The sequence below is a fragment of the Triturus cristatus genome, chromosome 4_2 (genome assembly GCF_964204655.1).
Source record: "Triturus cristatus chromosome 4_2, aTriCri1.1, whole genome shotgun sequence".
Classification (NCBI taxonomy): Eukaryota; Metazoa; Chordata; class Amphibia; order Caudata; family Salamandridae; genus Triturus; species Triturus cristatus.
This window is the reverse complement of record NC_140586.1, coordinates 746508939-746523683: the sequence shown is the minus strand read 5'-3', so window position 1 is coordinate 746523683 and position 14745 is coordinate 746508939. Positions and strand designations below refer to the sequence as shown.

Below are 14745 nucleotides of genomic sequence, written 5' to 3'. Positions count from 1 at the left end.
CCTCCCTGGCCCCAGGTGGACAAACTACCGGCCTGTGGACCCTTTGAGCGGAGCTGGGTTAGTGAAGTCACAACGTCCCAAAGCCTGTTCCGGTCCAGCCAATCCTGCATTGGGAGAGCCAGTAAGTGGTGGCGTTGCCCTCACAGAGACCCGTGCTTTAGACCCAATGGGGCAGAGGCTACCAACGTTTCACATCTTCAACCAGAATCCTCACCAGGTGTCAGGCTGTGATACCACTATTAGTAGGAAACTAAGGTAAAAAAGGAAAAGGGGGGCGGGTTTAGGCAAAAATCTCTACCACCTTCTAGGTTCCTATAGAAGGAGAAACTTAACGCACAAGTTACTTACCTTCGGTAACGATATATCTGTAAGAAACATTAGTAGTGATAGATTCCTTTCCTTAGAACTACCCCCAGGCGTCAGACTGGATCCGGAAAGTTTTCGTCAGCATTACCCCTGCCCGTTGGTAGGTGTCGTCGTGTGGCTCCGCGTGAGTCGTTGGCACCAAGATGACGTCGCTGGAGCTACTTAGACGTGCCCACATGTGCTGACGTCAGTTCTGTACACGACTTTCTGCGCCAGGAACGCGCGCCAGGAACGCAGAGCCATGCAAGAAACTAACCACTGGTGCCATGAAAATAGGGCCCTGAAAAGGATGACCTTAACCCTAGGAATCAGTTCGCAGAACGGGGAGGATGGGTGGGGGGGTAAGGAAGCTATCACTACTAATGTTTCTTTCACACATATGGTTACCGAAGGTAAGTAACTTGTGCATCTGAAAGAAAGACGTAGTGATAGATTCCTTACCTTAGAATAGATACCCCAATAATACCAACCCCGGTGGTGGGTCTGCGAACCAAGATCACACCAGAAAGTCCTGGAGAACCGAACAGCCAAAGAAGCTGTCTCTCCGGACTTGGCTGTCCAGGCAGTAATGCTTTGTAAACGTGTGCAGCGAGGCCCACGTAGCTGCCTAACAGATGTCATGCAAGGGAACTCCCTGTGCCAAAGCAGTAGTGGCTGCTGTCGCCCTGGTAGAATGGGCGAGCAGCCCCACCAGAGGCTCCTTTTTAGCGAAAAAATAACAAGCCTTTATGCACAGAACGATTAACCGAGAGAGACCTACCGAGAGATGGTACGCTTGTACATGGCCCAACCTTTCTTGGCGCTTGCATAGACAACTAAGAGCTGGTCATCCACCCAGAACTGTTGTGTGCGGTTTAGGTAGAATGAGAGCGCAGGTTTTGGGTCCAGACGGTGGAGCCTCTCTTCCTCTTTTGAGGAATGTGGAAAGAAGGTGGGCAAAGTGATGGCCTGCCCGATATGAAAGGCAGTGACAACCTCCGGCAGAAAAGATGGACGAGCCCTTAGAACCACTTTTTCCGGATAGACAGAGAGAAAAGGAGGTTTAGAAGAAAGAGCCTGGAGCTCACTCACTCCTCTGGCAGAGGTGATGGCCACCAGGAAAGCTGTCTTTAAAGTGAGAAGACGAAGAGGACAGTTGTGAAGTGGCTCAAAGGGAGCACACATCAGATATGTCAGAACCAGGTTCAAGTCCAACTGCTGCATTATAATGCCTTTTAAGAATCTTTTTACAACAGGGGACTTGAAAAGGAAAGGCTGTTCTGGAACCTGTAAAAAAGCTGTAATGGCCGAGAGATAGCCCTTGAGAGTGCCCAGAGCAGAGCCCTGCTGGGCCAAAAAACGAAGGAATAGAAGGACCTCTGAAAGAGGGGCAGAAAGGGGATCCACAGCCTTTGCTGTGCACCATGCCACAAACTTATTCCACCTACAGGCATATACAGTCTTAGTGGAGGGACGCCTGGCTGCCAAGATTACATCACAAACTTTGGGAGGCAGGTCAAAAGACGTCATCTGCAGCCGCTCAATCTCCACGCAAGGAGGTGGAGGCTGGAAAGGTTCAGATGGAGGACTGTCCCCTGCGGCTGCGACAGAAGATCCTCCCGAAGAGGCAGTCAGATCGGGGGATCGATAGCCATGCTGAGTAGCTCGGGATACCATACAATTCGAGTCCAGTCCGGAGCCACAAGAATGACTTGGACCCGGTCTCGCTTGATCTTCTTCAGCACTCTGAGTAGAAGTGGTATAGGCGGAAAGGTGTATAGTAGACCGCAAATCCACTTGCGACGAAAAGCGTCGCCTAGTGAGTGCCGCCTTGGAAATTCCAACGCGCAGAACAGATGACATTGTGCGTTCCCTTCGGTGGAGAATAGATCTAACCAAGGCTCTCCCCACTGCTGAAAGAGACTTTGCGCCACGTCTTGAGTTCAGACGCCATTCGTGATCCATCATGCACCGGCGGCTGAGTTTGTCCGCCCTGGCGTTCAGAGAACCTGCCAAGTGCTGAACCACCAGGGAAATGCCCTGATGTTCCAGCCATGTCCAGAGGCGCAGAGCCTCTTGACATAGGGTCCACGACCCCACCCCGCCCTGTATGTTGCAGTACCATATGGCGATGGGGTTGTCTGTGCACACCTGCACTACTTTCCCCTTGACAGAGGAAAGGAATGCCTTCAGTGCAAGTCGGATCGCCCGAAGCTCCAGAAGGTTGATGTGGGGCCGGGACTCCGCCGGAGACCAGAGTCCTCTGATCTTCGCCTCTTCCATGTGGCCGCCCCAGCTCAGAAGGGACGCGTCCGTCACAACTGTGTGTTCCGGTTGGGGAAGGGAGAGGGATCTGCCATTAACACAATTGTGATTTGTGAGCCACCACTGCAATTGTCATGCAGTGCCCTCCGAGATCTGGACGTTATCGGACAGGTTGCCCTGATGCTGTGCGCACTGGAACTTCAGGTCCCATTGCAGAGCCCGCATATGCCATCTGGCATGATCCACTAACAGGATGCAGGAGGCCATCAGGCCCAATAGCCGGAGGATCATCCAGATCGAAATCCGCAATAGAGGCTGAAGGATCGGAATCATCGCCTGAATATCCTGGACTCGCTGCTCGGGAGGGTAAACCCGAAAATGCGCCAGAACAGCTCCGATGAAGAGGAGCTTCTGAGAGGGAATCAGGTGCGACTTCGGCACGTTGATGGAGAACCCCAGTAAATGCAGGTCGGCCGGCCGTAGTCTGGAGGTGGGAGATGACTGCCTGGGGCGAGCCCGCCTTCAACAACCAGTCGTCGAGATCGGGGAAGACTGGAACCCCTGATCGGCGCAGATGAGCTGCGATCACCGCCATCTCTTTCGTGAACACCCGAGGGTAAGGCCAAGGTGGAGCACGGTGAACTGAAAGTGCTCATGACCTACAGTGAACCGCAGGTTACGCCAGTGGCCCGGCAGGACGGGGATATGAGAGTAAGCCTCCTGCAAGTCCAACGATACCATCCAGTCTTGCGGGTCTAGGGCAGACAAGACCGGAGCAAGTGTGAGCATCTTGAACTTCCGGAGGAAGAGATTGACGTTCCGGAGGTCTAAGATAGGACGCAGGCCCTTGTCCTTCTTGGGACCAGAAAGTAGTGGGAGTAACAACCACGTCCTACTTCTGGCCTAGGAACGCGCTCAATGACCCTCTTGGCCAAGAGGGCAATGACTTCCCGTTGAAGAAGAGCAAGATGGTCCCCCGACATGCGGTGGTACTGAGGTGGCATGGCTAACTAATGTTTTTTACAGATATATTGTTACCGAAGGTAAATAACTTGTGCATCTGAAAGAAACACGTTAATGATAGATTCCTTACCTTAGAATAGATACCCAAGATCCTAGTTAGGGAACGGATTCAGGCCAAACTCTGGCACACGACGCACAAACTATATGAACTGGGAGACAGGGCCATGAAATTGCTGGCGTGGCTGGAAAGTAGAGAGCGGAGGGAGAAATGGGTGCCCCAGTTAACTCTGGAGGATGGGGTGCAGGTCACTCATCCGAGGGACATCGCGAATGCATTCGCTGATCACTTGGAACGCGTTTACACTCCGTCCACTTTATACACAACGGAGGACTCCCTTCAACTCCTGGCAGATAGCGACATACCAACATTGTCTGATAGCGACAAAGAGGCACTAGAACGAGACTTGACGGATCTAGAAATCCAGCAAGCAATAAGTAAGATTCAATCAGGCAAGGCGATGGGACTCAATGGGATCCCCATAGAATTTCTCAAAGTGGCGGCCACCCAGGTGGTTCCCCATCTGCGAGCCATGTTTGAAGAAAGCAATGAAGAAGGGCTCCTACCGGAGGACCAGCAGCTTGCGTCCATAGTAGTAATTAGGAAACCAAGTAAACCTGCGGATGCCTGTAGCTCCTACCGTCCCATTTCCCTAATAAACGCGGAAGCAAAGATCCTAGCAAAAGTCCTTGCTCTACGCCTGATGGCAGTCATTTCCTCACTGGTCCACCCAGACCAATCGGGTTTCATGCCCTGGAGGAACACGGCGCTAAACATCAGAAGCCTCCACAATGTTATAGCGTGTCATGAGTTTCTCGAGGAGGATGCCGTTGTCCTCTCACTGGACGCCTTGATGGCGTTTGATTCCATCGAATGGCCTTACTTATTTGAGGTACTAAGACGTATGGGCTTTGGACCCCAATTCATAGGCTGGGTGAGGTTGTTATACACAAATATTCGGGGACAGGTCCGAGTAAATAATTACACCTCAAGATCCTTCCCATTAATACGGGGAACTAGACAGGGCTGCCCCCTCTCCCCACTGCTCTTTTCTCTAATGCTGGAGCCGCTGGCTGCATGGGTCAGACGTGATGTTATGGTGAGGGGTTTGAAATGGGCAGAAGACCACGAGGATAGAATATCATTATATGCAGATGATATATTGCTCTACCTGGCGTCCCCTTACAGATCCCTTCATGGGGTGTTAAAAGTTTTCACAAATTTCGCGAAATATTCGGGGTACGCCATAAACTGGAGTAAATCTATGTTGTTCGTTCTGAGGGGCCAGGCTCCCCGACTCCCCTCGGGATGTTCGGTGGAGGTCACGTTGGAAGGCTTCCGGTATTTGGAGATCTTTGTAACTCCGGACCCCCATCTTTTGTACGACCGTAATCTCGCAGCCCCTCTGACTAGACTACGGACGGATGTTAAACACTGGCGTTCCCTGCCTCTGTCCCTGATCGGGCGAGCGCCACTTTTTAAGATGCTGGCCCTTCCTAGGTTTCTATATGTCATTCAAAACTCCCCCAACAGGGTCCCAGACGCCTATTTCTCCGGGGTTGAAAGCGAAATTAGAACACTGCTATGGGGTGGTGGATCCCCTCGAATGGCCATTAAAAAGTTAAGGAAAGGGTGCTATGATGGCGGCATTGCCCTCCCGGATCTCCATCTGTATTATTGGGCATCACAGTTGGTGGTGGTAAACCACTGGATCTATAGATCCCCGCTGGACCCAGCATATTTGCTGGACAGATATCAGATGGGGAGGGCAGGGTATCTGGAGGCATTGTATTCCAAGGTTCGAAGAGGCCGTTATGTTGGCCCCACAGCTCACACGGTGACGATATGGCACCTGGCGAACTCCCGTCTGGGTTGGGCACAGACCCTCACCAAGGCTACACCCCTGTGGTGTACCCAGAGATTAGGGCTCCTCGGCAGGTATTCCAAGTTCGACAAATGTGAAGTAATAGGCATCTCGACAATAGGAGACTTGGTTAAAAAGGGTTCTCTTCTCAAGTTCGACGACCTACAGAAGACGTACGATCTGGCCCACGGTGAGTTGTTCCGATACCTACAAATCCGACACACCCTCAACTGCAGCTATCCCAGACATGACGGACATCCCAAACTCTTCCCCGTTAGAGGACAGGCTTCTGGACGGACCATTGCTCACCAAGGCCATTTCCCTTACATACAAAAAACTATGTAACAACCTACCAGATACCTTTCTTAAACTCCAGGAGAAGTGGCAGTTGGACTTAGGACCCATTGATGATGAGGAGTGACAGGCAGCATTGATGTCCCCTCGTGAGGCTGCCATAACACTTTGTTACCGCCTCATCCACCTAAAAATTCTACATAGATCTTACTTAACTGGTATAACCCTTGCAAAGATAGGTTCGAGGACCAGTGCACATTGTCTTAGGGGATGCCAGCAAGACGCATCTCTTTACCACATGCTGTGGAACTGCCCGGGGGTAAGGCCCATATGGGAGGGTGCCATGGAACACATCCTAGAGGCCTTGGGAAAACAACACACCTCACACCTCGGCTAGGTCTCCTCAATATATGGGAGCCGACTGACCTCACGGAAATCGAAAAACAGTTTATGACACTAGGCTACTCATTGGTCAAGAGGGAGATATCAAGGAAGTGGGGAGTGGCAGATTGGCCTTCGTTCCGGATGTAGATCAGAGAGTATGCCAAGTGTATGATTGCGGAAATGAGATAGGAAGTGGGGCAAGTGGAATACTTACAAGGAGAAATATGTGTGTCCCCAACAACAGAACTGGAGATGCAACGGACAGAAAGGCGTTGTGAAAATGCACCAGGATAGAACGGACTGTCTTATTGGGTTCATAATTGTAAGTGATCCAAAGTGCCCCTTGTCTCTTGCTTTAAAACGTGACTTGTTGTTTAATTCAATTAAAATTTTTTTTTTTTTTTTAAAAGAATAGATACCCCAGCAATACCAACCCTGGTGGTGGGTCTGCGAACCAAAATCACACCAGGAAGTCCCGGAGAACAGAACGGCCAAAGAAGCTGTCTCTCCGGACTTGGCTGTCCAGGAAATAGTGCTTAGTAAAAGTGTGCAGCAAGGCCCATGTAGCTACCGGACAGATGTCTTGTAAGAGGACACCACGTTCCAATGTTGTAGTGGCAGCCGTCACCCTGGTGAAATGGGCGCACAGCTCCAACGGAGGCTCCTTTTTAGCCAGAGAACAACAGGCTTTAATACACAAGACGACCCATCTGGAGATAGTCCGCTTGTGTACGCCCCGACCTTTCTTGGCACCAACGTAGCCAAAAAAGAGCTGGTCATCCACCCGGAACTGTTGTTTGCGATTCAGGTAAAATGAGAGCTCATGTTTTGGGTCCAGACGGTGGAGCCTCTCTTCCTCTCTGGAAGGATGCGGAGGCGGAAAGAAGGTGGGTAAAGTGATGGTCTGCCCGATGTGATTGGCAGTGACAACCTTTGGCAGAAAGGATGGACGTGTACTGAGCACAACCTTGTCCGGATGGACAGACAGAAAAGGAGGTTTGCAAGAAAGAGCCTAGAGCTCACTCACTCTCTTAGCAGAGGTGATGGCAAACAGGAAAGAAGTCTTCAAAGTCAGCAGACAAAGAGGACAGTTGTGAAGAGGCTCAAAGGGGGCGCACATTAAATATGTAAGAACCAGGTTCAAGTCCCACTGTGGCATTACAAAGGGAATAGGAGGAAAAAGGTGAGTAATGCCTTTGAGGAATCTGTTAACAACAGGGGACTTGAAAAGAGAGGGCTGATCAGGGAGCCTGAGAAAGGCTGAAACAGCAGAAAGGTAGCCGTTGATAGTGCCCAGAGCAGTGCCCTGCTGGGCCATATAAAGAAGGAACAGTAGGACTTCAGAAAGAGGGGCAGAAAGGGGATCCACAGCCTTTACTGTGCGCCATGCCACAAACTTGTTCCAACTACAGGCGTATACCAACTTGGTGGAGGGACGCCTGGCTGCCAGAATGACATCACAGAGTTCAGGAGGCAAGGCAAGGAATCAACTGCCGCCGTTCAATCTCCACGCAAGGAGGTGGAGACTGGACAGATTTGGGTGGAGGACCGTCCCCTGTTGCTGCGACAGAAGATCCTCCCGAAGAGGCAGTCGGATCAGGGGATCGATGGTCATACTTAATAGCTCGGGCTACCAAACTCTTCGAGCCCAGTCTGGAGCCACTAGAATGACTTTGGCCCGGATCTTTTTCAGCACTCTGGACAGAAGTGGTAAAGGTGGAAAGGCGTACAACAGACTGCAACTCCAGTCGCGACGAAAAGTGTCGCTGAGTGAGTGCCGCCTTCGAAATTCCAACGCGCAGAACTGCTGACATTGTGCTTTCTCTTTGGTGGCGAATGGATCTAACCAAGGCTCTCCCCACTGTTGAAAGAGACCTTGTGCAACGCCCGAGTGAAGACGCCATTCGTGATCCATCATGCACCTGCGGCTGAGTTCATCCGCCCTGGCTGTCAGTGAACCTGCTAGGTGTTGAGCCACCAGGGAAATGCACTGATGTTCCAGCCATGTCCAGAGGAGCAGAGCCTCCTGACATAGGGTCCACGACCCCCACCCCGCCCTGTTTGTTGCAGTACCACATGGCGGTGGTGGTGTCCATGAACACCTGCACTACTCTCCCTTGACAGAGGGAAGGAATGCCTTCAGTGCAAGTCGGATCGCCCTGAGTTCCAGAAGGTTGATATACAGCAGGAGACCGGAGGCCTTTGATCTCCGCCTCTCCCATGTGGCCACCCCATCCCAGGAGGGACGCATCCGTCACCACTGTGTGCTCTGGTTGGGGAAGGAAGAGGGTTCCGCCATTGACCCAATGCCAGTTCATGAGCCACCACTACAGCTGTTGTGCAGTGCCTTCCGAGATCTGGACGTAGTCGGACAGGTTCCCCTGATGCTGCGCCCACTGGAACTTCAGGTCCCACTACAGTGCCCGCATATGCCATCTGGCATGATTGACTAGCAGGATGCAGGAAGCCACCAGGCCCAGCAGCCTCAGGGTCATCCTGACCAAAACCAGGATAGAGGCTGAAAGATCGGAATCAGAGCCTGAATATCCTGGACTCGTCGTTCGGGAGCATAGACCCGAAAGTGCCCCATATCCAGAACCGCTCCAATGAAGAGGAGCTTCTCAGAGGGAATCAGGTGCAACTTCGGCACATTAATGGAGAACTCCAGCAAATGCAGGAGGTCGGCCATAGTCTGGAGGTGGGAGACGACTGTCCGGGGCGAGCCCGCCTTCAACAGCCAGTCATCGAGATAGGGGAAGACTGGAACCCCTGATCTGCGCATATGAGCTGCGACCACCGCCATCACTTTCGTGAACACCCGAGGGGCGCTGGTAAGGCCAAAGGGAAGCACGGTAAATTGAAAGTGCTCGTGGCCTACAATGAACTGCAGGTAACGCAGTCAAAACGGAAATGTGGAAATATGCGTCCTGGAGGTCCAACGCTACCATCCAGTCTACAGGGTCAAGGGCAGACAAGACCTGAGCCAGACTTAACATCTTGAACTTCTCCTTCCTGAGGAAGCGATTGTCGTCCCTGAGGTCCAAGATAGGACGCAGGCCCTTGTCCTTCTTGGGCACCAGAAAGTAGTGGGAGTAACAACCATGTCCTACTTCTGGCGCAGGAACACGCTCGATGGCCCCCTTGGCCAAGAGGGCCGCGCCTTCCTGTTGAAGAAGTGCCAAGTGATACCCGACATGCGGTGGTAGTGACGTGGCATGGCTGGAGGGGTAGTCTCGAAGGGGAGGGAGAAGACCCTTTGGACTATTTCTAAAACCCACCTTCCCGAAGCGATGGTGCGCCAGTGGGGGAGGTGATGGCGAATCCTGCCGCCTACTGGCGATTGATGGGCCTGAAAAACCAGTCTAGGAAGGTTTGGGGGCAGTGGTGGCTGGGGTGGAGGTGGACTGACCCGCCCACTGGCCCCCTGACCCGCCTTGGCGGTCCCACGTCCGCAGCCGCGCTGACTGTTGCTGCGCAGGCCTGTGGCTCTGAAGCGAACATGCCGGGCGCCCCTTCCGTGGCCACGAAAAGGAGCGAACAGCAGACCTCGGAGGAGGGCGCGTTGGCGGAAAGGCCCAAGGACTTGGTCGTAGCCCGCTTTGTTGCCGAAAAGGCGAATACCATCAAAGGGCATATCCATCAGAGTGTTCTGGACATCCCCTGAAAAACCAGATGTCCTCAGTCAGGCATGGCGGTGGAGTGTCACTGTCGTGGAAATCGCCCTGCCCAGCGAGTCGGTGGTGTCAAGGCCACAACGAATCATGAACTTGGCTGCATCTCTCCTTTCAGCAATAGCTTGAGAGAGCACTTTCCAGGCCTCCTCCGGACATTGAGGTAGCACGCGCGCCACCGTATCCCACACAGAGTGGGAATAATGGCCCAAGGCGGGCCATGGCTGACAGAAATTCCTGCAGCTGGGCCGGAGTCGCCGACGGATCCGGGAAGGGTGGGAAGGCCGGCGGCGACTGATTAGGCTCTGCCGGAGACGTGGGGGAGGCACCACCCGCACCCTCAGCCACGTCGCGCCATGGGCGAGGGGAAGTAGGAGAGCGATGGCGCTTCTTCGACTTCTTGGAACGCTTTGTCTTACCTGACCCCGAGTGCGAAGACTTCGATCCCGACTAACAATGGTGATGGTGGCTCCGCGACCGGTCTCTCGACCTCCCACGGGACTGGGACCTTAAGCGGCGCAGAGCCGACTGCTGGACTTCAAGCAACTTTTGAGTGGTCACGCCTCAGGCAGTAAAGACACGCGCGTTGTGGGTCTGTCACCGACATCATGCGATGACAGTCCTCGCAGGACTTGAAGCCGGGCATCCCTACTCCACTAGGAGTCGATCGACTCGAAAAAGAGAGACATAAAGGCCTCGAAACACTCAGTCACAAAGAGACTTGGGGTACCGCTCTCTTCGAGTCTGCGCTTGCTGGCACGGAAAAAGAAAGAACTGACGTCAGTGACTGAGGGCGGCATCTAAGTAGCTGCCGTGACGTCATCTCGGCGACCACGACGTCAACGACGGATGCGGAGCCGCACGACGCCACCTTCCGACGCAGAGGGGTACTGCTGACGAAAACTTTCCGGAACCAGGCTCACATCCTGTGGGTAATTCTAAGGTAAGGAATCTATCACTAACGTGTTTCTTTCAGATGTATAGATTAAATAAAAAAGGGGCCAGTATACAACCCTGTCGCACCCCTCTCTGGATTGGGAATTGACGGGTGACCTTGCAGTCGTTCGTGTACCGTACCTCCGCTTTGGTGTCCCTATGAAGCTCACGGAGGAAAAGGACAATGTCTTTGTCCACGCCCATGCCCAGTAAGGTCTCCCATAACCTGTTTCTATTTACACAATCAAAGGCGGAAGACAAGTCTATGAATGCCAGAAATATACTACCAGATTGAGCAATGGTATATTTGTTGACAATCATATATAAATTCAGATATTGGTCGAATGTAGACCTCCCTGGGCGAAAACCGTATTGGATGTCAGTTAAGATGTTATTGTTGTCTGCCCATGTGGTCAACCTATCCAACAGGATATGTCCCACCACTTTAACAGATGAATCCAGTAGGGATATGGGCCTATACCAGAGGGTGCTATCCCTATTTCCTTTTTTGAAAACCAGGACAATAGTGGATATGGACCAGGTGCTAGGCAGGTCCTCTCTTATTGCAGCATTTAAAACGGTGGTAAGGATTGGCACCCACAATTGTGGATTAGATAAATAAAGGTCCGGAGGGATACCATCGGGTCCTGGTGCCTTGTTCCTGGACAACCCTAATATACCCTTGCTAACTTCATCTGCTGTGATGACTACTACCGACTTCTCTCTGCCACCAACTAAACTTGCATCTGATGGGCTGCTAAACATTTCCTGGAAATAGCCAACCCATTCCTCTTCTGTAATATGTGCGTCAAGGGCATGTATGTTTCCTTCTGACGGAAAAGGACAGTTGACAACACTCCAGAACTGATGACTATTTTTCAGGGAACGGGCTTCAGTGAGCTTACTCCATGCCTCCTCCTTTAGCTGAGCCTTAGGCCTTGCTAGTTCGGCTTTGTATATCCCTCTACACTCTTTTACCAAAGCAGAATCCCTTGGTTTAGTGCCTAATGCCCCCCCTCAAGTTCCTGGCCGCACAAGAACAATTGTCAGTCAGTCATAAGCTTTTATTCGATATGCAAGATATCTTGTAAGCACATAAAAAATACAATAGACACATAAAAATCACAGTTACAAGAAGCCAGTATGAAAAACATAAGAATATAAAAAAGGGCATAAATTTCCCATAATAAATTATCTAAAAAAGAATTAAACAGCTACTGACAATCTCTTGCAGCGAATGAGCCAGGACCACTTTAAAAATTTCGCAATTCCACACACAAAAAGGGGGGAAGTGTCCGTCGTTAAAATGCGCAGGGCCTCAAGGTGACTACGTGTGCCCATATTGCGACAGAGGGGTTTCAACCAGACACCCCTGGGCCTTGCATAATCCGGGCAAGCAAATAAAACGTGTACAATAGTCTCAACTTTGCTAGGGCAACATGCACAATTGGGAGACATGCGGGGCACAGGTGACCAACTCGATACCAATGCACCTAGGGGGAGGCATCCAACTCTGAATTTGAAATAAAGGGCTCGGTCATAAGGGAGAGTTATCAAGTCCAGGTAGGGTTCAAAAGCCACAGTGTCTTTAATTTGCAAAAAGGCGACAGTCGACTTGCAGTGGTTGGAGGTTGTATTTAGCCGCTCCGCACACCAGTTCCAATAATGCGCCTTGACAACTTCTTTTGTAGGGGCTGAACGTGATGACCAGCAGCCTCCTAGGCCGACATTCTCCAAAAGCTTTTTGGTATCTCTAAGCCACTTTATTTTGGCCCAGCCCCCCAGACTCATAATTTCTCCCAAGGCATCAGCATAAGATTTCAATTCTTCACCCCTCCAGATTCTTGTCCATAACAAAAGCGGGCGAAGCTGGGCCTGGTCTTTAATATTTTTGCAGCCCATGTCCAACCGGACAGGTACGGATGGAGTACTCAGGGGAACGGAGATAAGAGATTTCAATAACTTACTCTCCGCTGTCTCTAGATCTTTCAAACAGCAATGGCCCCACAGTTCTGCCCCATACAAGGCTGATGACACTACTTTAGCCTTGTAAATGTCAACTACTGGGGTGAGTGATCTTCTTGGAGAGGCCCTGAACTCCCTCATAAGGGCACCTCCCACTCTCCTATGGCTGAGGACCATTTTATCAATATGACTAGCCCAGGACATCCTATCCGTAATCCGGATACCCAGGTAGTCAAATTCGGCTACTTTCTCTAGGGGGGGTCGACTTTAGAGTCGGGGGCGGCCCAGTTTCTTAGGAGGATTTAGGACTAGATATTTTGTTTTATCCACGTTTATTGTTAATCCTCTTGCATCACAGAACTCCTGAAATCGTGTTAGTAATTTCTGGAGACCTTGAGGGGTCTTCGAAATCAGGAGCGTGTCGTCCGCAAATAGCAGGGTGGGGATCCGGACTCCACCGAGACAGGGGGCGTCGGCTGGTTCTTGCTGGAGATGTTTTACCACCCCATTCACATAAAGTGAAAATAGGGTTGGAGCCAAAACGCAGCCCTGCCTTACGCCCCTAGAGACTGGAATCTTCTCAGTAAATTCACCGTTTTTACCCCAGCGGACCTGGGCAAAGGTATGGGCGTGAAGGTTGATAAGAAGTGACAAGATGTAAGGGGGTAAGCCCAGCTCGAGAAGTACCCTCCAAAGATCCTCTCGGGGGACTAGGTCAAAGGCAGTCTTCAGGTCTATAAAGGCCAAATAAAGGCTGCCCTTGCCCAGTTCCACCACCTTCCACCCCAGTAATATCAGCCTAAACACCTGCTCAATTGTCCCCATTCCGACCCGAAAACCTGCCTGAAAGTCTGAAAGAATTTTATTCTCCTCCACCCAATGGAGGATCCTTCCAAGGATAGCTTTACCTGCTATCTTTTGGGTGGAGTCGATCAGACTTATGGGTCGGTAATTACCTGGAGCTTCCCTGCACCCTTTTTTATAAACTGGGACCACCACCGCCCCTTTCCAGGATTCAGGTACTGCCCCTCCCATCATGATGTCATTAAGTAGCGCTGCTATGACCCGTGCCCATTCAGCTGGGTATGCCCTCATAAGGTCTCCCGGGAGGCCATCGGGACCCGCAGCCTTGCGTGGGGCTACCCACCCTATAACCCCCTCAAGTTCTAGCGGAGTAAAGAGGTCATAGGCATGTGGTTCAATTATATGCGTAAGAGCCATCCCCGCATTACAATCCCCTTCTGGAGGGAGGTATAAAGACCCAAAGTGCTTTACCCAGCTTTGTGGCGAGATGTTACAGGGTCTCATAAGTGCATCGGGGTTTTTCCGTGCACTTATAAGTTTCCAAAATGCCCTTGGGTCTCTACTGTTGCTGGCCTGGAGCAGGTCATCCCAATATTTATCTTCCCACTCCCTCCTGGCTAGTTTAAGAGAGTTATTGTAGGCCCTCCTTGCTTCCTGTATCTCAAGACGGGACTTAGCTTTAATCGCCTCAACTAACTTAGCCTTAAGAACCCTACATGGTTGGGAATACCAACCCTCAGGGGGTTTTTTAGAGAGTTTATTACCCAATTTATTATGATGAAGGGTAAAGACATTAGTCAAGGCATCAGTCAGGGAGACAAAGAGCCCACTCACTCTACCCACACCTTCAGACGATGTTCCAAGGTTTAGTACTGTATGGTTTAGGAGAGATTTTATTTTTTCTACCTTCCCCTCTGATAAAACCAGTTTGGCCCATTTAATTCGCCTGCCACAAGGGGAGACTTCCGATACCTCAGGTGGTGCAGCTACTTGGTTTATAGGAACCTTACTTGAGTGACGCCACCACTGAATCATACTTAAAGAAAGCAGGTTATGGTCGCTTTCAACCGAGGGGACCACCTGCATGTCCCTTACGTAGGGCCACAGACACACGTCTACTAAAAGATAATCTAACCTAGAGGTATGTCCGGGCCTATTATACGTGTGAGCACCCAGCCTATCCGAGGGTGTCCTCC

At 51.3% G+C, this 14745-nt stretch overlaps 1 protein-coding gene across 2 annotated transcripts in view; it reads right to left on the bottom strand.

Moving 5' to 3' along the window:
* The window catches only part of FAF1 (Fas associated factor 1), a 1868643-nt gene that overhangs the window by 536801 nt on the left and 1317097 nt on the right, over positions 1-14745 (bottom strand). The window lies entirely within an intron of this gene.